Source organism: Mandrillus leucophaeus, unplaced genomic scaffold (assembly GCF_000951045.1).
Source record: "Mandrillus leucophaeus isolate KB7577 unplaced genomic scaffold, Mleu.le_1.0 Scaffold868, whole genome shotgun sequence".
Taxonomy (NCBI): domain Eukaryota; kingdom Metazoa; phylum Chordata; class Mammalia; order Primates; family Cercopithecidae; genus Mandrillus; species Mandrillus leucophaeus.
Window position 1 is genome coordinate 1053202 of NW_012109452.1, and position 22246 is coordinate 1075447.

Below are 22246 nucleotides of genomic sequence, written 5' to 3' on the forward strand. Positions count from 1 at the left end.
GGCTTAAGCCACTGCTGCCGGTCTCTGCCATTGGTGTCTTAAACAGTTTTGAATTTAGGATGCATAGATACATATTTTTAGTATTTTACTTCATGGATTCCTTTTGAATAGTTTGAAACTCATGTTTTCAGCAGTGGCCTTAAAAAGCAGATATCCCTTATGCATTCTGAATTTTTCAGTAAGCAGATATTTTTCTTTATCTGGACACCTTTAGGTTGTCACTTTTGTGCAGATCTTTTTGTTATATATATTTATGAAGGTGGTGCTGACAAGAACATCCCCTGGTTCTCATTTTTATCTATAAACCAGCATATGCGTGTGTATACACATACATACAATACATATATTCACATTTATACTTACATATACTATGCATACACACAAACATACACACACACACACTCACACACTCATGTTTCTACTATAGGTGGAATATTTCTGATCTAAAATGTTCGGCACCAGAAGTGTTTGGGTTTAGGATTTTTTCAGGTTTTGGATTATTTGCGTATACATAAAGATAACTTGGGGATGGGACCCACATGTGATTTACTTATATTTTATATACACCTTATACACATAGTCTGAAGGTAGTTTTATGCAATTTTTTTTAGTAGTTTCGTGCATGAAAACAAAGTTTTGACTGATCTGTCACATGAGGTCAAATGTAGAATTTTTCACTTGTGGCATTATGTCAGTGCTCAAAAAATTTCAGATCTTTGGCTGGGTGCAGTGGCTCATGCCTGTAATCACAGCAATTTGGGAGGCTGAAGCGAGAGGTTCAGAGGTTCGCTTGAGCCCAGGAGTTCAAGACCAGCCTAAGCAACATAGTGAGACCCTATGTCTACAAAGAAGTAAAAATTAAAAAAAAAATTTTGGATTTTGGAGCATTTCAGATTTTGAATTTTCAGATTAGGGATGATCAACCTGTATATTTTGCAGTAAGGATACTCTTGAAAGTTCAATTTTTCTTGTAAGGGTGGGGCTGACGTTGTAACATTGCTTTCATACGCCGATTTTGGGAGAATTAATGGGGAAGTAGTATAAGATACACTTATGTTAGTTAATCCCTGTAAAGAATAATGATATTTTAGTGGAATATGGAGGCTCCATATAGCTTGTGGAAAGGTAGTATAACTATAAGTATGTGAATCAATGTATTACTCTTATATGAAAGTAAAGGCACGGTTGTCCAGTGTACCACTAGTTTCCCACTGATCCATCATAGTATGGTAATTAGTGCATATTATGGAGCATTAATTAGAAAAGGTCTACATCATGTATTATCTACATATAGAGGCAACAACATTGGCCCTTTACTGGTTCTGAATTGTGAGAGGCCTTTGTTTTGACACTTGATAACAGCTCATTCTGATACGAAGTGACTTGATCACTACAAAATTGATGAGCAGCAAAGTCTTGTTAACCATTGGTTGGTTTGGTTTAGTATATATCTTCCAAATTTGCCAAACCAAAGGCTTTTCACAAGGTGTTCATAAATGTTAAAAGTCTATGAGGTGATAACTTTCATGCGTGGCTGCATTAATGCTGGCCATTAATAATTTAGTCTTGGATGGAATCAGACCTCTAACTAGTTGGATATGTGTTGTAAGTAGGATAGCACATAGTTTTATGGTAGCAACAGTAATTGGCACGTTAGCTACCCTTTATTGAGTATTTAAATTGTATACATAGATGGAGTGTGCCAAGTGCCTCACAAGCATTGTTTTATTTAATCCTCTGAATGATTCTGTGAGGAGGTAGGTACCCAGCTTGTAAGGAATAAATGAAGTAATCTGCATCAACATTTAGCACAGCACTTAGTTACATAGTTAACCGTTAACTGTTAGGCCTTTTTTTTTTTTTTTTTTTCTTTTTTTTTGAGACGGAGTCTCGCTCTGCTGCCCAGGCTGGAGCGCAGTGGCCAGATCTCAGCTCACTGCAAGCTCCGCCTCCCAGGTTTACAGCATTCTCCTGCCTCAGCCTCCCGAGTAGCATGTGCCACCTCGCCCGGCTAGTTTTTTGTATTTTTTAGTAGAAACGGGGTTTCACCGTGTTAGCCAGGATGGTCTTGATCTCCTGACCTCGTGATCCGCCCACCTCGGCCTCCCAAAGTGCTGAGATTAGGCTTGAGCCACTGCACCCAGCCCGTTAGCCCTTTTTTAACCCTCATCTTCTATCCTTATGCTGTCACCCCCCCCATTTGATAGGAAAATTTGAGCATCAGGGATTATTAGAGCAATAGTTTTAAATTCTTTTGATCTTAGGTCTCTTTTTCACTGTTAAAAATTATTGAGAACTCAAAAGTTTTTTGTTTCTGAGAGTTATATCTATCAATATTTACCATATTACAAATTATAGTGTAAAGAAAATTAAAAGTTTAAAGAAAATTTTAAAAACATTTACATATTTATTCATTTAAAAAAATGACAAACCATTGCATGTTAACATGCTTTTATAAAAAATAACTATTTTCCAAAAGAAGAAACTTGTAAGAGAGTGGCATTGTTTTACATTTTTATAAATATCTTTAACATCTGGCCTAATAAAAGATAACTCTCATATCTTCTTTATTAATTTAATTTAACTTTTATTTTAGAGATGAGGTCTCATTACGTTGCCCAGGCTGGAGTGCAGTGGCTGCTCACAGGTACAATCATAATGCACTTTAGGCTTGAACTCCTGGGCTTAACCATTCTGCCTTAGCCTCCTGAGTAGCTGGGACTACAGGCGCCAGCCACCATGCCCGTCATATCTGTTGTAATATTCAGTCTATTGTGATAGATTATTTGGTTGAAGTCTCTAAAGAAATTTAGTGTCACTTTGATATGAGGATAAAAAAACAAAAAGTACTTTCATAGTGCTTTCAGATAATTGTGGATAATCTTTTTTGAAACCATTCCTAAACTCCACAAGTGGTAGTTTCTTAAAGGTTGGTTGCAATGTGGAATCTGAAACAATTACCAGTGAACTTTCTGAACTTTGTTAGATTAAAACTCGCTGGCTTATTGTGCACTTTGAATTTATCAAAACCATGTATGATTTTTATAATATTGGTCATATGAAAATACTGGTTTCTTTTATTCTACAATATTTTTAAAAATCACATTTTCAGCCAGGTGCAATGGCCCACACCTGTATCCCAGCAGTTTGGGAGGGTGAGATGGGTGGATCACCAGGTCAAGAGATCAAAACCATCCTGGCCAACATAGTGAAACCCCATCTCTACTAAAAATACAAAAATTAGCTGGGCGTGGTGTCACATTCCTGTAGTCCCAGCTACTTGTCAGGCTGAGGCAGGAGAATCACTTGAACCTGCGAGGCAGAGGTTGCAGTGAGCTGAGATTGCACCACTGCACTCCAGCCTGGTGACAGAGCAAGACTCCATCTCAAAAAAAAAAAAAAAAAAATCACATTTTCTAACAGCATCAGTGTTCTCAGAAAAGTCAAAAACTGGGACGCTGTCACGTGTCAGATATAAGATCTCCAAAATTCTAATTTTGCTTGAAAGTTTGAATTTTATTGATGAAAAATAATTTAAATTGTTTTTCTTGAAATGACAGTCTCACGTCATTCGTTTTTGAGAAAATGTCTGCCAAATAAGTGAATAATTATAAGTATGCCTTAAGAAAAAATGGTATTCTATGAAAAAAAGTTAGCTACCATTTGCAATTTGCACAAGTATTTTTCTTGAGACAGCTACTGTACTTTGGTATGTAGTGGAAGTGCTTTCTGTATTGTCACACAAAATATCAAAGTCATATACTCAAGATTGAAATTTTTTTTTCTTTTCTGTGTTTCTTTCTTTCTTTTTTTTTTTATAGAGATGAAATCTCACTCTGTTGGCCAGGTTGGTCTTGAACTCCTGACTCAAGCAGTCCTTTCGTCTCAGCCTCCTAAAGCGCTAGCATTACAGGCATGAGTGACTGCACCTGGCAGTGCTCACTATTTTCAATAAGATTGAAAATTTTTAAAAATGATGTTTTTTACTGCTTCATGAAGGAAACTGGGTTTTTCTTTTTCTCTGTTGTTTTTAAATACAAGACTGTGAGTGCATGCAGAGAAGAATATAACTACTAGCTAGTAAAGATTGGTGTCATGGCCTTGATTGATGTTAAGAAACTAGCAGGTTTACCCACTATTGCTTTTGTGTCATCAGTGCAAGTGTCAACACAGTGAAACAGGCAAATAACCATCTTAGTTGTTTAAAAATAATTTTGACCTCACAGACCCTCTAAGAGTCTTGGAGATTCTCATAGATCCTATGGACCACACTTGCACAACTGCTGTTTTACAGTATATTGCCTAATTTACAAGTTTACAGTCATTAAGGGAGTAAAAGTAAGATTTAGACAAGTCTGCTTGATTCGAATGTATTCTTTACTGTTTTATAAAATTTATTAATTAATCACGTAGTACCAACTTCTCTAGTCTCTTTGACACACCCTGTAGGACACTCTATCCTTTAACTACAACATCACAATTTTAAAGAGCAGGAGAAAAACTTCGTGTGGCAGTCTGTGTGGGAATTTGAATATTGCTTTAAAATTATCAGTCCAAGATTAGTCATTCAGAATTTCAGAAAGTCAGGAGTTTGAGGATTCCTGAATGAAGTAGTGAGTGCAAAGATATGCTATTAATAGAAATAAGTAGAAAAACATTTTGCTTGTGGAGTAATAAGTGGTAAGTGAAACAGATACATGAAATATTTGTCAAATTTGATTTTTTTTATTTTGAAGGCTATAAAGTGTCTTTTCTATCCTTCCCTTCTTTCACAGGTATCACTTTGGTTTTCATCTGGTCAAGAGAAGTTCTTTCTCTTATTTTATATAGTCTATGAAAATGAAAAATAAAATTCAGATAATGTAGATCTTCCTTTATTTAAAAACTAAGTTGTTTCAAATTTCTTAGTATAGAGGTAAAATTGAGTCATTTAAGATTTACTTCATACCTTCTTTTGTTTATGTAAGTATCAATATTTATGTATACCATATTTTTGCAACAATTTATTTTTGATATTATCTTTGGAACAAATAATGTATTCACTGGGAAAGAGAAAGGTCAGTAACATCTGTACATCTCTGTCTTTCTCATTATCAAATTCCATATCCTCCCACCACCCTAACATTTTGAGGAACTGTTTGAGGTAAGAAATAGTGTTAAGTTCAGTGTTGCAGTGTTTTTGGTGTTCTGTGCCATCTGGATTCTTGGCTGTCCTGAGCTTTTGTCATTTAGCCTCTTTCTCTCAGTTTTGATATTACTGCCTACTTAATCATGATTTCTTTTGCTTGCTGCAGGTTGTCAAGATATTTACCCTGAACTCAGTGTTTGAATATTGCTGCCAGCCTAACTCTTTGATTTCACACAGACCTTGTCACTTCTTGACCTTATTCATCTAACTAGTGTTTATCCTTACCTGGTTCTAACCTTGAATCTGTCCTGTTGCCACTTGCGTAGTCGTTGTCATATGTTGAGCATTTGTAATTTATGCACTATCATCATAAGACCAACGTATATTTGTGTGACATGCTTAAGCAAGTTTGAGAAACTAAAGCTCAATTTGGCTTTGAATTATATATTACTTGACTTGATTCTATCCACTCAGCTTCTAAATTCAAATATATATATGAATATATATATGAATATATATATTTATATATATTTTTTCCTCCCTGAAATGGAGTCTTGCTCTGTCACCCAAGCTGGAGTGCAGTGGTGCGATCTCGACTCACTGCAACCTCCGCCTCCCAGGTTCAAGCAATTTTCCTGTCTCCGCCTCCTGAATAGCTGGAATTATGTGCACGTGCCACCACGCTGTGCTAATTTTTTTTTTTTTTTTGTATTTTTAGTAGAGACGGGGTTTCACAATGTTGGCCAGGCTAGTCTTGAACTCCTGACTTCAGGTGATCCACCTGCCTCGGCCTCCCAAAGTGCTGGTATTACAGGCATGAGCCACTGTGCTGGCCTAAATTCTTATATTTCATAAGGAAATAACTAATTAAGATTTTCCAAAAACATGTGCTGGGTTTAAATGTTCACACATATTAGAAAGTTTCATTTTTAAGATTTTGTATCACATCTGCACAAATATTTTGGGTTTTTTTGTTTTTTAATATCTTTCTCAGTTTCTCTGTCCTATTATTTTTTAGTTTTCTTCATGAAATAAAGTCAAGGGAGATAGCTCTAGATAGAAATAAGCTCTCTTCTGAAAACTTTTGTTAGACAACCAGAATGTTAAGTTTAAGGCCTACATATATCATTTTAAAAACAATCTTGGCAGGTGGATCATTTCATAAATGTTTTATGAATTACGGAAGAATATATCTTTTAGAAAGTATTAGGTAAATGGAAATGCTGAATTATGTTGACAGTGATTTTAAGTATTTCTACACATTTAATGAATTTCCTTTTTCATTGTCTTGAGCTTTTAGTGTTATAGTCTGATTTTCTGTGATTAGCTTTGTTGTTGCTATCTTCAGTGACTCAACATTGGACTTAGAACATAGTAAATGCTGGTTTTTCATTTTGAGTTATTCTTGTAAGTGAAGGAATCGCCACCTTCTTTCCCTCTGCCCAACCCACACCTTGGGAGTGTGTTTAGACTCTCCTTGGCTTTGGTTAGGTGTATATATTGCAGAAAGAAGACCTAAAAGTAATTCACATTAACTCAAATCAACCCAGGTGGTCAGTAGGTTGGGATTTTAAGGATTATAAGCTTTGTATATCATTTGAAATACTATACATTTTTCTGTATTCCTGTGTTTTTTAATCTCAAATTAAGTTATATCATATAGTTTCTCTTAAGACCCCTTCTGCGTATAAAAGTTTACAATTAGATATTTTTTTTTGAAACAGAGTTTCGCTATTGTTGCCTAGGCTGGAGTACAATGGCACGATCTTGGCTCCTCTGCAACCTCTGCCTTCCGGGTTCAAGTGATTCTCCTGCCTCAGTCTCCCGAGTAGCTGGGATTACAGGCACCTGCTACCACATCCAGCTAATTTTTGTATTTTTAGTAGAGACGGGGTTTCACCGTGTTGGCCAGACTAGTCTCAAACTCCTGATAGGTGATCCACCCGCCTCGGCCTCCCAAAGTGCTGAGATTACAGGCATGAGCCACCACACCCACCCTACAATTAGATTTCTTAAAGTTGTGGCTCCAATAACTACTAAACAAAAAGTTTGAGATGATAGTGTGTATCTCCTATATATTTCAAAACATTTATAACCTGTTTTACTATGTTATTTTACATTTAAGAATCAAACTAAAGCTCAGTTTGGCTTTGAACTATATATTATATGACTTCATTCTATCCATTCAACTTTGTCTTTACAACACTTAATCTCAACCATTTGCCTTTACATTGTATCCTGATACCCTGTTATTGCTCGTGTTGTCTACCTGCTACCCTCTTTATCTTCATTATTCAGAGCTCCACCTAGCTCCTACCTCTTCTCTAGAGTTTTCCCACCATAGTCTTCCTTTCACATTCATTAGCTCCTACTATTTTGTGCTCTGTAAAAGTAATGTGAGACCATATACATTTAAAATATTTTATGGTCTGTATTATGTGCTTGACTATATGGTTAATTCTTTAGAGACTCTGACTCTTTAAGTTAAAAGAAAAGTCATCTATGTATTTAGGTAAAAGACACTTCATCCCCCAAAATGATTTGAAGTAGTTTACAGTATATACTCTAAAAAAATAAAAATATATAGGTAAAATGAGTAAATTAAGACCAAGGGAAAATGGATTATACAGAAAAATGTATGTAATATACAATTATTAAACTTAGATTCAGTTAACTAGCAACCAGAGCCAAATTTGGAAACTTGATGAATTTTGAGATTTGTGTAGTCCATAGCTTCATGGGTATACTAGATGATTTGGAGAACTCATATTTTCTGAAATTGATATCTGAGGAAAAATTTCTTTTGGGCCCTCATAATGGAGATACTCCATGTAGTAGATAACTTTTTCAGCATTCCTAAAATATAGCCTTCACGTTGTTTATACAGAGTATAAACCAAAGATTTGCTAATAAAATGCAATTTGGTTGACAAAAATAATGTAGTGTTAATCTAGGTTTTCTGGTGGTCTTCTCTGTTTCAACAATAAAATTTAGAACATCTAGAGCAAAGGTTCTAAATTTGCGGCTTCTTGGCCATATAAGACTTAGAAATGTGTTTTGTGTAGTTCATATAACATTGGCCCACACAGTGAGCATGACAAATATACACACACACTCCTTTATTTATATTTTCTTTAATTTCTCTCAGCACTGTTGTATAGTTTTCACTGTTCAGGTCTTACAAATATTTCGTGAAATTTGTTTCTAAGTGTTTTAGGTTTTTGATATTATTGTAACTGCTAATTCTTTTCATTTTGCAATTGTTGTTTGTAGGAATACAGTGGATATTTGTGGGCTTAAATTCACTTAGTTTTACTAGGCTTTTTTATTTGTTTTTTTTTTGTTGTGTGTGTGTGTGTGTGTGTGTGTTTTTGTAGATCTTAGGATTTTCTATCTATTTGGATCATATGTACAAATAAAGTCAGTTTCTACCTTCATCTCCCAATGGTTATGCCTTTTAATTCTTTTATGTTTAATATTTTACCTTATTGCCTTAAGTAGGGCCTCCATAAAATGTTAAATAGAATTGGTGACTATGGACTTCTTTGCCTTGTTTCTGATCTTAGGGAGATAAGTATTCAGTCTTTCACCATTAAGTATTCTGTTACCTGTAGTTTTTTCTTGATTCATTTATCTGGTCGAGGATGTTACCTTTTATTCCTAGTTTGCTAAGAATTTTTATCATCAAAGGGTATTGGATTTTGTCAGGTGCTTTAATCTGCATTTTTTAGGTGATCCTGTGATTTTCCACTGTCCTGTTATTGTATGAATTATATTAATTGACTTTTGTATTTTAAACCAACTTTGTATTCTTGGGATAAACTCCACTTGGTCACAGTGTGTGACTCCTTTTGCATATGGCAGCATTTGATTTACTAATATCTTGTTAAGGATTTTAAGGCATAGTGGTCTTTATTTTTCTTGTAATATATTTGATCCTTTTTGCATAAGGGAAATGCAAGCCTCATAAAGAAATCGGGAGTATATCCTTCTTTTCTGTTTTCTGAAAGTTTGGGTTGATTGCATTGACCAGTGAAGCTGTCTGCTCTTAGGGTTTTGTTTTTGGGAAGGTTTTAAATTAAACATTGAATTTCTTTAGTAGATATAGGGCTATTTAGATTTTTTTCTGACAGATTTGATAAATTGTGATTTGCAGGACTTTGTTGATTTCAGTCTGTGGTGTTGAATTAATTGACAGAGTTGTTCATAATAGTCCTATACTGTTTAAATAATGATAGGATTTGTGATAGTGTTTCCTCTTTTGTTCTTCATACTGGCAATTCACATTTTCTCTTTTCAATAAATTTTCAGTTGATTTTCATTTTATGTCACTGATTATTTTCTATTTTGTTCTTCTTTTGTTTTTGTTTTTTTTTTTTTTTTGACCCAGAGTCTTGTTCTGTCACCCAGGCTGGAGTGCAGTGGCACGATCTTGGCTCACTGCAACCTCCACCTTCCAGGTTCAAGTAATTCTCCTGTCTCAGCCTCCTGAGTAGCTGGGATTATAGGTGCACACCACCATGCCCAGCTAATTTTTGTATTTTTTAGTAGAGAGGGGGTTTTGCCATGTTGGTCATGCTGATCTCGAACTCCTGACCTTAGGTGATCTGCCCACCCTCGGAAGTGCTGGCATTGCAGGCATGAGCCACCGTGCCCAGCCTATTTTGTCCATTTTTTGTTTAATTGATTTCTGCTCTTATTTTTTCCCTTTTTTGAATTCAATTTGTCCCTCTTTCTAGTGTTATGTGGAAGCTTAGGTTATTATTTGTAATCTTTCTTCTTTTCTACTACCAATATTAAACACTATAAATTTCCCTCTATGTACTGCATTAGCTGTATACTACAAATGTTGATATGTTGTATTTTTATTAGCATTTAGTTCTAAATGTTTTCTAATTTCCCTTGGATTTCTTTTGGCTGTCTTAACTGGGGTTTCCTTGGAGAATTGATCTCTAATGCCTAAGGCTGTTAGTCACTCTGTTCTCTCCTGTGCTTGTGTTGTATTATGGTACTATTTATATAACATTTTTGGGAGAACTGAGAAAGTAGTCACTCAAATTATTTTTGGCCATCTGTGGTTCATATAAGGAACCCTTTTGGGGAAAGGCTCTGTGGGTTATTTAAAAGTTGGTTATTTCATTTCTAAATACGTAGGCATATTATAGGCTCCCCATTTAATTATGTGTCGTCAGAGAATATACTGTACTCTTAATTTTAGTTTTTAAAAATGTATTGAAGCTTGCTTTATGCCCCAAAATATGGTTTGTTTTGTTGAATGAATTTCTTTATGGGCATTAGAAAAGAATATGTTCTCTGAAGTTGTTGTGTTGAATGTTCCATAAATGTCCAATAAATTAAGCTAGTTAATAATGTTCAAGTTTTTTTTATATCCTTTCTGATTTTTCTGTCTACTTGTTTTGTCAAATCTGAGAGACGAATGTTGAAGTCTCCAAAATATAATTGTAGAGAGTCCCATTCTTCGTTTCCGATTTGTCAGTTTTTGCTTTATGTATTTTGGAGCTTCCTCATGAGGTACAGAAACATTTAGAGTTACTATGTCTTCTTGCTGAACTAATCCTTTTGTTGTTTCAAAATATTTCTCTTTGGCTTTGTTAATATTCTTTGTTTTGCTGAAGTGTACAGTATGTGATACTAATAATAGCTCTACCAGCATTTCTATGACTAATGTTTGCATGGTATATCTTTCTCCATTCTTTTAACTTACATTTAAATATAAATATCTCTGTGTTTATGTTTAACGTGTGTTTCTTGTGGACAGCATGTCGATAGCTCTTGCGTTTTTATACAAACTGTCAATATCTGCCCTTTAATTAGTATATTTAGTCCATTTTCATTTAGTATAATTTGCAATATTTTATATTTCATTCCACCATCATGCTAATTGTTTCTCACTTCTCTCATTTGTTATTGCTTCTTTTTTTCCCTTTGTTCACGCCTTTTATTTGGTTGAGGTTTTTTATTTGTTTTTCATATATCTTTAATCTGACTGTACTTTTATTTAAATTGACAAATATTGTATATATTTTTGGTATACAACATATTTGAAATATGTATACATTGTGAAATGGCTACATTGAGCTAATTAACATATGTATTACCTCATATGCTTATATTTATTTGTGGTGAGATCACTTAAAAATCTGCTCTCTTGGCCAGGCACGGTGGCTCATGCCTGTAATCCTAGCACTTTGGGAGGCTGAGGTGGGTGGATCGCCTGAGGTCAGGAGTTCAAAATGAGCCTGGCCAACATGGCAAAACCCTGCCCCTACTAAAATTACAAAACTTAGCCAGGTATGGTGGCAGGCGCCTGTAATCCCAGCTATTCAGGAGGCTGAGGTTGGAGAATCACTTGAACCCGGGGGCCGGAGGCTGCAGTGAGCCGAGATCACGCCACTTTACTCCAGCCTGGGGGTAAGAACGAAACTCTGTCTTGGGGAAAAAAAAATCTACTCTCTTAGCAATTTTCAAGTATACAGTACACTGTTATTAACTCTAGTTACCATGTTGTAAATAGATCTCTTGAACTTGTTCTTCTTAACTGAAATTTTCAATCCTTTGACCAACATCTTTCTGGTCCACCCTCCTGCTCCCTCACCTTCCCTCTCAATCCCTGGTAACCACCATTTTACTCACTGCTTCTATGAATTCAACGGTTTTAAATTCTACATATAAGTGATATCATGCAGTGTTTGCATTTCTGTGCCTGGCTAATTTCATTGAGCATAGTGTTCTCCAGGTTCCTCCATGTCTTTCCAAGAGATAAGATTTCTATCTTTCCCCTCCCCGACTCTCTCTCTCTCTCTCTGTCTCTTTCTGTTCCATTGTATATATATGCCACATTTTTCTTATCCATTCATCCATTGATGGATACTCGGTTTATTCCGAATCTTGGCGGTTGTGAACAATGGTGCAGTAAACATGGGTGGGAGTGCAGATATTCCTTCAGCATGACTGATTTCATTTTCTTTGGATATGTACCCAGAAGTGGGATTGCTGGATCATATGGTAGTTCTATTTTCAATTTTTTCAGAAACCTCTATATTGTTTTCCATAATGGCTATATTTATTTACCTTCCTACTAATGGTGTGTTTTTCCTTTTCTCCACATCCTACCAATGCTTGCTATCTTTTGTCTTTTTCTTCATAGCTGTTCTAACCCCTGAATGGTAATGTCTCACTGTGGTCTCAATTTGCATTTCCCTGATGATTAGTGATGTTGAGCATTTTTTCCACATCCATTGGCCATGTGTATGTTTTCTTTGGAGAAATGTCTATTCAGGTCGTTAACTCTTTTTTTTTTTTTTTTTTAAATCAGGTTGTTTTCTTGCCACTAAGATTTTTATGTGTTTTCGGCATTAACCCCTTATCAGATGTATGTTTAAAAATATTTTCTCCCATTTCATAGATTTATCTCCTCATTCGGTTGATTTTTTCCTTGGCTGTATAAAAGCTTGTTAGCTTGATGTAATCCCATTCATCTATTTTTACTTTTGTTACTTGAGCTTTTGGAGTCATATCTAAAAATTCATTGCCCAACCAGTGTCAAGGAGCTTTTCCCCTATATTTTCTTCTAGTAGTTTTGCAGTTTCAGTACTTATGATTAAGTCTTTAATCCATTTTTGAATTGAGTTTTGTATTTGTTGTGAGATAGGATGTAATTGCACTTTTTTGCATGTGAGTGTCTAGTTTTCCCAGCACTACTTATTGAAATTACTGTTCTTTTCACATTGTGTTCTTGGCATCTTTGTCAAAAATCAATTGACTGTAAAATGGGTAGATTGATTTCTAGGTTCTTTATTCTGTTCCATTGGTCTGTGTTTTTATGCTAGTGTTACACAGTTTTGGTTATTATTGCTTTGTTTTTTAAACTTTTTATTTTGCTAAAAGTCTTTTTAGAAACAGGTTCTCACCCTGTCACCTAGGCTAGAGTGCAGTGGCATGACCATGGCTCACTGTAGCCTGGGCACAAGCGAACCTCTCACCTCAGCCTTCTGAGTAGCTGCAACTATAGACTGTGTGCCACCACACTTGGCTAAATTTTAATTCTTTAATTTTTTTTTTTTTTTTTTTGTAGAGGTGGTGTCTTGCTTTCTTGCCCACGCTGGTTTTGAACTCCTAGCTTCAAGCTATCCTCCCACCTTGGCCTCCCAAAGTGCTGGGATTATAAGCATGAGTCACTCTGCCTGGACTGCTTTGTAGTATATTTTGAAATCAGGTAGTGTGATGCATTCAGCTTTGTGCTTTTTGCTGAAGATTGGTTTGGCCATTCTTTTGTGAGTATTTTTACTCACAAAAAAAGTATTTTGTGAGTCTTTTGTGAGTATTTTTAATATTCCTTTTTGTCCCTTTTATTGGTGTATTACCTGTTGTTATTATTTTATTTGTGATTGTTCTAGTGCTTGTAATATATATGTGTTAGCTAATCGTTGTTGTCACATATAATACCACTTTCCCAAAAATATTAAGAACCTTACAATAGTATATTTCATTCCTTCTCTTATGTCTCTGGTCTGAATATTGTCATATATCTTATTTCTACCTATGTTGTGAACTGCCGGAATAGATTGTTATTATTTAAAGATATTTTCTTAAATGAGGAAAAACAAGATATCCATTTTATGCCATTTCTAGTGCTCTTTATTATTTTGGGTGGATCCAGTTTTATTAGGTATCTTTTTCTATCCACTTGAATACTTTAAAAAAATTTTTTATAGTGCTTGTCTGCTGGCAACAAATGCCTTCAGATTTTGTTTGAGAATATCTATTTTCCTGTATTTTTGAAGCATATTTTTACTGCATATTGAAAACTTTGTTGAAAGATTGTTTTTCTTTCCTTTTTTTTTTTTTTTTTGACGGAGTCTTGCTCTGTCGCCCAGGCTGGAGTGCAGTGACGTGATGTCTTCTCGGCTCACTGCAAGCTCTGCCTCCTGGGTTCACGCCATTCTCCCGCCTCAGCCTCCTGAGTAGCTGGGACTACAGGCGCCCATCACCATGCCTGGCTAATTTTGTTTTTGTATTTTTAGTAGAAATGGGGTTTTACCGTGTTAACCAGGATAGATCTGACCTCTTGATCTGCCCGCCTCTGCCTCCCAAAGTGCTGGGATTACAGGTGTGAGCCACCGTGCCGGCCAAGATTGTTTTTCTTTTAGCACTTGAAAGGTCTTTTTCCTGTGTTTTCTGGTTTTCCTTCTTTTGAATAAGAAGTCAGCAGTCATTCTTATCTTCCTTTCTGTGCACATGATGTTTTTTCTCCCCAGGAGTTTTTTCATTGTTGTTGATTTTTAGTAGTTTCATTGTGACGTGCCTTGGTGCACTTTTCTTCATGTTTTTCTTGAAGATTGTGGAACGTATTGGATTTGTAAGGTTATGTTTTTCTATCCAGTTTTGAGAATTTTCAGACATTATTTCTTTAAATGTGTTTTCTACCCTCCTCCTCTCTTTCTGGAATTCCAATTACATGTTTTTAGATATTTTGATATTGTCCTAAAAATAACGTTGCCTCTGTACATCTTTTTTCAGCTGTTTTTCTCTTTATTCTTTAGTTTTGCCATTTGCTATTATAATTTAGTTCAAGACACAAAGATGAGGGTTTGGAGAAACTGAGGCAGCTAGAAAGTAGGGGCAGAAAACTGGGAAAAGAAGTGTGGGGGAGCTGTAAACTAAACAATCATAGAAACTCCACAGGGTTGGTTGAGAAACATCAAGATCTAACCAGCCAGAGGAGATAAGCCTATAGTTTTGCTATTTATATTTGCTATTATAAATTCTACTGCTATCTTTATGTTCACTGATCTTTTTTTATGCAATGTCTAAATTAACTGTCACAGATCACCCAGTGAATTTTTATTTCAAATATTGTATTTTTCAGCTCTAGAAATTCTATTTGATTTTTTAGTTTTATAGACTTCATTTCTCTCATTATTTCACATTTTCTTTAAATCTTTGAGCACATGGAAAAGTACTGTCTTAAAGTTATTGTTTGCTAATTCTACATCTGTTTCTACTTACCTTTTTCCCTCCTAATTATGAGACACATTTTCTTGCTCCTTTGCAAGTCTACTAATTTTTATTAGATGCTGGACATCGTGATACTATATTGTTGAATGTCTGGATTGTATTGTCCTCTTTTAAAGAGTATTTATATTTGGCTGTAAGGTTACTTGAACATCAGCTTTATCCTTTTAAGGTTTGTTGTGAAGCGTTGTTAAATCATCTTTCTAGTAGTCTGTACTTTAAAGTTAGAATAGCCCTACTGGTATGTGTAGCCTTTCTGGATTTTCTGCTAAATACCTATGTGTTCAATGAAATCTCTCTCCTCTGGCTGGTTAGATTTTGATGTTTCTCCACCAACCTTTTGGAGCTTCTATAATTGTTTAGTTTACAGCTCCTCAATAGTTCTTTTCCCAGTTCTCCCTCTCGGGTTTTCTGCCCCCACGTTTTAGCTGCATTAGTTTCTCTAAACTCTGATCTTTTTCCCCTGAACTAAGTAAGACTTCGGTTCTGTGCCTTTTTGGTTTTTTTTTAAACCTGTTCCTGCCCTGGGTTTGGTAAATACTGCTAGGTTTGACAGAAAGATGGGAAGAAGTAGGACTGACTTCATTGTTTCTTTTCAGTAATCATACTCTTTTATGCCTGTTGTTCATTGTCTGAAAAGAGGTGGGAAGTCTACCCAAGTCCCAATTGCTCTGTTGTGTCTATAAGCCACATCGTACTGTATTTAAACTACTAATTGGTGAAGAGAATTATGCTAAAATAGACCTACTGTGCTGTGGCAAATTTGCAGTGAAAAATCTCTCATGGCTAATAAAGTGCCACATCTTAGTCTTTGTAGCTCTTTCTGTTTAGTTGTGAAGTCATTTCATTTTGTGTAATATGTACTCAATAGAAACAATGTCAGTGCAGTGCCATTGTAGATGCTTTTGCCACAGATGACTGCCAGATAGAGTCCATGTTTGTATAGCAGCATCTAATATGTTTATGTTTCCCAGTACGTCTTAAGGAAACCTAAACATTTTTTGTGAGAAATCCTGAAAATTGTTCCAATCTGCTTATGTTTAGAAAAGTGAATACATTTTAAGGCAATTTAAAATAAACTGTTTTGGGTTATTCCTAATAGCAATTACTGTATTGTTAGCTCTTTAGGAATGAGATGGAAAACTTAATTACAAAATCTCACAGAAAACTTTGAAAACATAAAAAGGTTCAAAGAAAGTTATAAGCCTGTGTTAGAAAAATGAATGGTGTTATATTTTGATATATTACCTTTCAGTTTATTCTCTGTGCAAATATAGATAGATATATGCACATTTTTAATATATTGGGACTGTATTATTTAAAAATATTTGTTTCTTGCTTTTTTTCCTCACGCACTGTTTACATTTTCTTGTAGTTTTTTTTCGATTTCATTAATTTTTCTGAAAATCATTATTTTGATGATTATATAATATTCTAGCTTGGGAATATAAGTTACTGTGCATTTGTGTTGTTGGATAATGGGGTTATTTCCAATTTCCCTGTAGTAGAAAATGTTTATAGATATCCTTTAGCCATTTTGCTAATCAGATGTGATTTTATTTTTCTAGAGAATTTTTATATATTGATGTGAGTCTTTGTGAAGTGTGATAGACAATTTTTTTTTTTTTTCTGACTACATTTTTTGGTTTGGGATTTTTTTTGCATACATTTTAAATAAATGTGTCTTTTCTTATTCTTTGTGACTTTTTTATGTCTTTTGTTCTCCTGGACTTCAGGTAATACTACTCTATGTGGCATTTTATTTAGTCTTGCTAGGATTTATTTTAAAATTCATATTGTAATACATGCAGTATTGTGATGAGATTAAGAACCCCCCTCTCCGTACTGTTTAAGCAGGTGATTAATTCATAAGGCTATACCTTTTTTATTCTGGCTATCTAAGTTCAGCCTTTGTTGGAAAGGGGAGAGCGAACATAGTGGTGATTGAGGTGGTAACATCTGAAAGGTGGAGGGGAATGACTGATTACAAGAGTACAGGGATCTGGTTCTTCAGTGCCTAGCACAGTATTGAGAAATTACAGGTTTTTTGATCAGCATTTGTTTAATAACTGAGAGAAAGGACGGGAAAGAAGACTTCTGATTCTTATATGTGACTTACAAAATGCCAAATACTAATGGCATTTAGAATGACTAAATGCCTTTCAGTCAAGATAGGTTATTTTAATCTTTATATAATAAACTACTTTCATAATGGAGTTATTAATTTTAATCTTTTAAGCAGTGGTTTAACCTTGACCTGGTATTAGTATCACCTGGGGAGCTATAAAAAATCCCTATGCCCAAGCCACACCCCAAAACTATTAAATCGTAGTATCTGAGAACATGGCCCAGGCTTTGTTTTGTTGCTGTTGTTTTAAAGAGATGGGATCTTACTGTGTTACTCAGGCTTGTCTTGCACTTTTGGGCTTAAATGATCCTCCTGCCTCAACCTCTCAAGTACCTGGGACTATAAGTGTATACCCCGATGACAATTTTTATTTATTTTTTGAGAATTCTAGTGTGCAACTAAAGTAGAGAAACCACTGTTCTGAGACAAAGAGGATTTAAAGCAATGTGCCTGAAAACTCTCCAAGAGAGTAAAGATTTCTTTACTAAATATTGAATGGAAGCAGACATTTGAATTGCCTGGTACTTTATAAAAAATTTCAGATGGGGAGATTTATGGTCTGTCATGGTAGACTTCTTCAATATTTAAGAAATTTAGACAAAATGTTTCCGGAAATCCTGTATAATTTTATTTTGTAATCTAAATCCATTTTGTTCCATAATCTGTGTTTATAGAGACAAAAGCTCTTCTGTATTTCCTTTTTTTGCTTGTATCTGTAAAACAGAATTCACATGAAATTTGAGCTGGATAAAAAATATAAGAAAATCTCTGCTAGAATCAGAGCACTATTAGTATTTAATGTTGTTCTAGTTTCAGAAAGGACATATACTAATGTAATATTCATTTAACAAATGTTTATTGACTGCCCTCTAGGTGTCCTGCACTATTCTTGGCTCAAACTACAACAAAAAGACAGATGAAGTTATTACTCATATGGAGCTTTCATTGTAGTTGGAAAGACTGACAATATACAATGGGACAAGAAAATAAATAGTACAGTTTTATATAGTCATTAGTACTACTAAATAATAAAACCAGGATGATGGGGGAGACCATGACTAAGGGGAGGAGGTATTCAAAGGTGCTTAGGAGTGATACGTTTAAGCAAATACCTGAATGTTGAGAAGAAGCTAGCCATTTGAAGATCTTCATGAATTCCAGATAGAAGGAAATGTAATTGTTAAATTTCTGAGGTATGCCTCTACAGTTGATGTTTTGAAGGCAATTGAGGGAAGATGAAATTAATAGGGGTATTCTATATAAACTAACGGGAAATTGAGACAATGTTTTTCTCAGCTAAATTCCTCCTAGCAAAGGAGGTTGATGGATGAAAGAGGTGCTTGGCACCTCGACTTTCTCTTTGTCTTTTTGGCTGGCTTTTTTTTTCTCCTTTTTTCTTCTTTTACTTTCCTTATTTTCCTCTTCTCTCCTCCCAGCACGCACGCGCACACACACACACACACACACACACACACACACGGCCAAACTATATTTTTTCGCAGCCTGTTAGGGTAGCAGTTCTGATTAGCCATGAAGAGAGGCTCAGGGCACACTTGGAGATGGCTTTTATAACAGTAACATGATTGCTGATGTCTTCTCTTTATAATCTTGAGGCATAATTTGAGCCCATGACTAGAATGAGATGTATTGGGAAGAGTGGGAAAATTTTTAGAATTTTAGCATACTGTAGACAGTTTTCTCTTGAATTTGTTCCCAAAGAGTAGTTTAAGTTTTTGATGCTATACTCTTCAAACTCTTGAATATCTTTTTATGTGTTACAAGTTTTTACGTCACCTTTCTTACCCAGAATATTTAGCCTTCACAATTCCTGACATTTGTAGTTTATTTTGTTTGGGCTTATCTAGTTTATCATACAATTCATGGAGAATATCTTTGAGTATCATTAGGGGAAAGGATAGCTTTGATTTTGTTGGGATCTGTGGTGGGGGCCAGATGTCCAATGAAAGGAATATTTGTAATTTTGGTTTAATTTCCTTTGTGACTTTGGGCAAAGCTATAGTATAGTAAGAGTAAGTTCTCTTTTAATTTTTTTCTTTTTGCTCTCATACTAGACTGTTTATACTAAGAATTCTTGAAGTATTAATGTTGAGTCATATGACTATTAACATTTAATTTTTCTTTTTCCTTTTACAAAAATATGGGTTGTGGATGAAATTTTGCATATACATATTTCATTCATTATGCCACCGTACCATACAGACAACTTACCCAAATTTCTTGGAGACTTTTGAGCTTTTGAGTGTCAAGTAGGCCTATCCTTATATAATCTCTTATCGAGTGAAACATAGAGCCAATGGGTATTCAAATTTGTTCATTATACTTTGCAGTATACCAAATTTTTCATTTTCATTGAGAAACTAAATTTGTTTGGATAATTTTAAAGTCTCATTATGTAGTCTTAAATATTTATATTGCCAATTAAATTATGATTATTTTTTCATCACTAGGTAATGGGTCAAAGTCAGTGATATTTTAGTAAAACTATTCTGTATTTAATGTTTCTATAATGTGAATACTTGTAGACAATTAGCGGGTAGATGGAGTAGCCACATGTTTTAATTTGCTTGGGACAATTCTAGTATATACCTATTTTCCTGACATAATTTTTCTTAAGAGTTTTTAGATTGTATGTATGGAGACTCTGAAGTTAGAGGAATGATGGTGTTTTAAATCTGAAGTTACAGTCATTTATACACAGTTTTCCTGAATATTTATAGGTTTTGTAGCACCAAATGAAATCAACTGAATATAAAGTATACTAATGTAGTTGAATACAACAAGCCAAAAACATATATTTAATACAATGTTCATTTACCTGAATTTCTTCAGTTTAGCTCAATGTTCTCTCTTGAAAATATGTTTTTGTTTTTGTTTTTTGTGATAGGCTCTTGCTCTGTTGCCCAGCCTAGAGTTAGTGGTTGATCACAGCTCACTGCACCCTTGAACTCCTGGGCACAGCTCCCTGAGTACCGGGGACTATAGGAGCATGCCAGTATGCCCGGCTGATTAAAAAAATTTTTTTTAATGGTAGTGGGTCTTGCTGTGTTGCTCAAGCTAGTCTCAGACTTCTGGCCTCAAGCTTACCCTCCCACCACAGCTTCCCAAAGTGCAGGGATTACAGGCATGAGCCATGGCACCTGGCCTTGAAAGTGCTTTTTACAGGATTCTCTTCTTTTAAAAGTGAAGACTTGGAATTTAATATGTCTTAAGTGTGCTAGTATTTGTATTACAACTGCGGTTTCTTTCTCTCAGAGTTCTGACTACAGAGTTGTGTAAGTATTGAGTAGAATGCCCTCAGTTCTGTTTTCTCCCTAAACTATATTATTTTAATGTGGTGTTTTGCAGATTGGGAGGTTTATCAGACTGCATTTATTGCAGGATAACACAGTTACCTGTATTGCTATAAACATCACATAGGCCTTGATTTTCATAATGCAGACAGTATTCTCTATATGGCTGTAGGAATATAAGACTTCAGTGGTGTTTGCATAGTAACTCCTTTTTTACCTTCTACTACAAGAGCCCTTCTTGTAGCTGGGGAGTGCACCCACAAGATCTAACAGCTGTTTCAGAGCTGCTCATTTTAGAGTGATTGGTAGGGAGTTGGTGGCTCAGAGGTCCTACTCAGAATGTGTCCTGGGTTCTGAATGACTAGCAGACTGTCATTAACCAAATAAGTTATGGGATTTTGTCTTAATTATATACATATACACACATACACATACATATGTATGTATTCCCTAAAACTTAATAAAGCTCAAACAATGAAATCAGATTTCTTAAGTATTCTAATTCCCTTTAAAATGTAAATCAGATTTTATAATTCTTTTGTTCAAAACTGTCCATTGGCTCCCATTTCACTTAGATCAAAAGCTAGTCTTTGCAATGTGCTAAGATAGCAAAGACTATTTTGGTCACTTATGTAACTCAACGTCCAAGAACACTGTAGGTGCTCAATAAAATAGTTGCTGAATGGATAACTTTCAATATTTGGATGAGATCCAACAGAAAAGAATGCTCTTAGCTTGTCAAACAATAGTAAACAGAAGTAACATTAGAACAATAGATCCTTGCTCACTTAAAATCAGATATAAGTGTGTGTGTGTAAATATATACATATGTATATATAAACATACACATACGTGTATATATGGTACATATCGTTTGAATTAAATGAAATGTATCAGAATTTGTGGTATACAATTAAAGCTTAGGTTAGAAAAGAAGAAAGTTTTCAAATCAGTGATATATAATTTCCACCTTAAGAAACTAGAAGAGCAAATTGAACCAAAGCAGGTAGAATGGAAGAAAGAATAAGATAACAAAATCAATGAAATTAAAAGCAACAGAAACTACGGCCAGGCGCAGTGGCTCATGCCTGTAATCCCAACACTTTGGGAGGCGGAAGTGGGCAGGTCACTTGAGGTCAGGAGTTCGAGACCAGTCTGACCAACATGGCAAAAACCATCTCTACTAAAAATACAAAAATTAGCTGGGCATAGTGGCAGGCACCTGTACTCCCAGCTACTCGGGAGACTGAGGCAGAAGAATCGCTTGAACCTGGGAGGCAGAGGCTGCAGTGAGCTGAGATTGTGCCACTGCATTCCAGCCTAGGCTACAGAGCGAGACTCCATCTCAAAAAAAACCAAAAAACAAAAAGAACAGAAAAACATAGTTCTTCGAAAGAATCATTAAATCTGATAAAGCTCTAATCTTACTGATAGAGAGAGAGAACACACAAATTATTAACACTGGCAGTGAAAAATGTAATACTGCTTCCCATCCCACCCATATACACTAAAAGGCTACCAGGGACTAATATCAGTTAGAGAAATTGTATTTCACATTAAAAATTCTTCAGCAGGCTGGGCGCGGTGGCTCATGCCTGTAATCCCAGCACGTTGGGATGCCAAGGTGGGTGGATCCCGAGGTCA

At 35.2% G+C, this 22246-nt stretch overlaps 1 protein-coding gene across 3 annotated transcripts in view; it reads left to right on the forward strand.

Annotated features, from left to right (window-relative positions):
* The window catches only part of ANKRD17 (ankyrin repeat domain 17), a 183064-nt gene that overhangs the window by 41928 nt on the left and 118890 nt on the right, over nt 1-22246 (forward strand). The gene's annotated exons all lie outside the window — the stretch shown is intronic.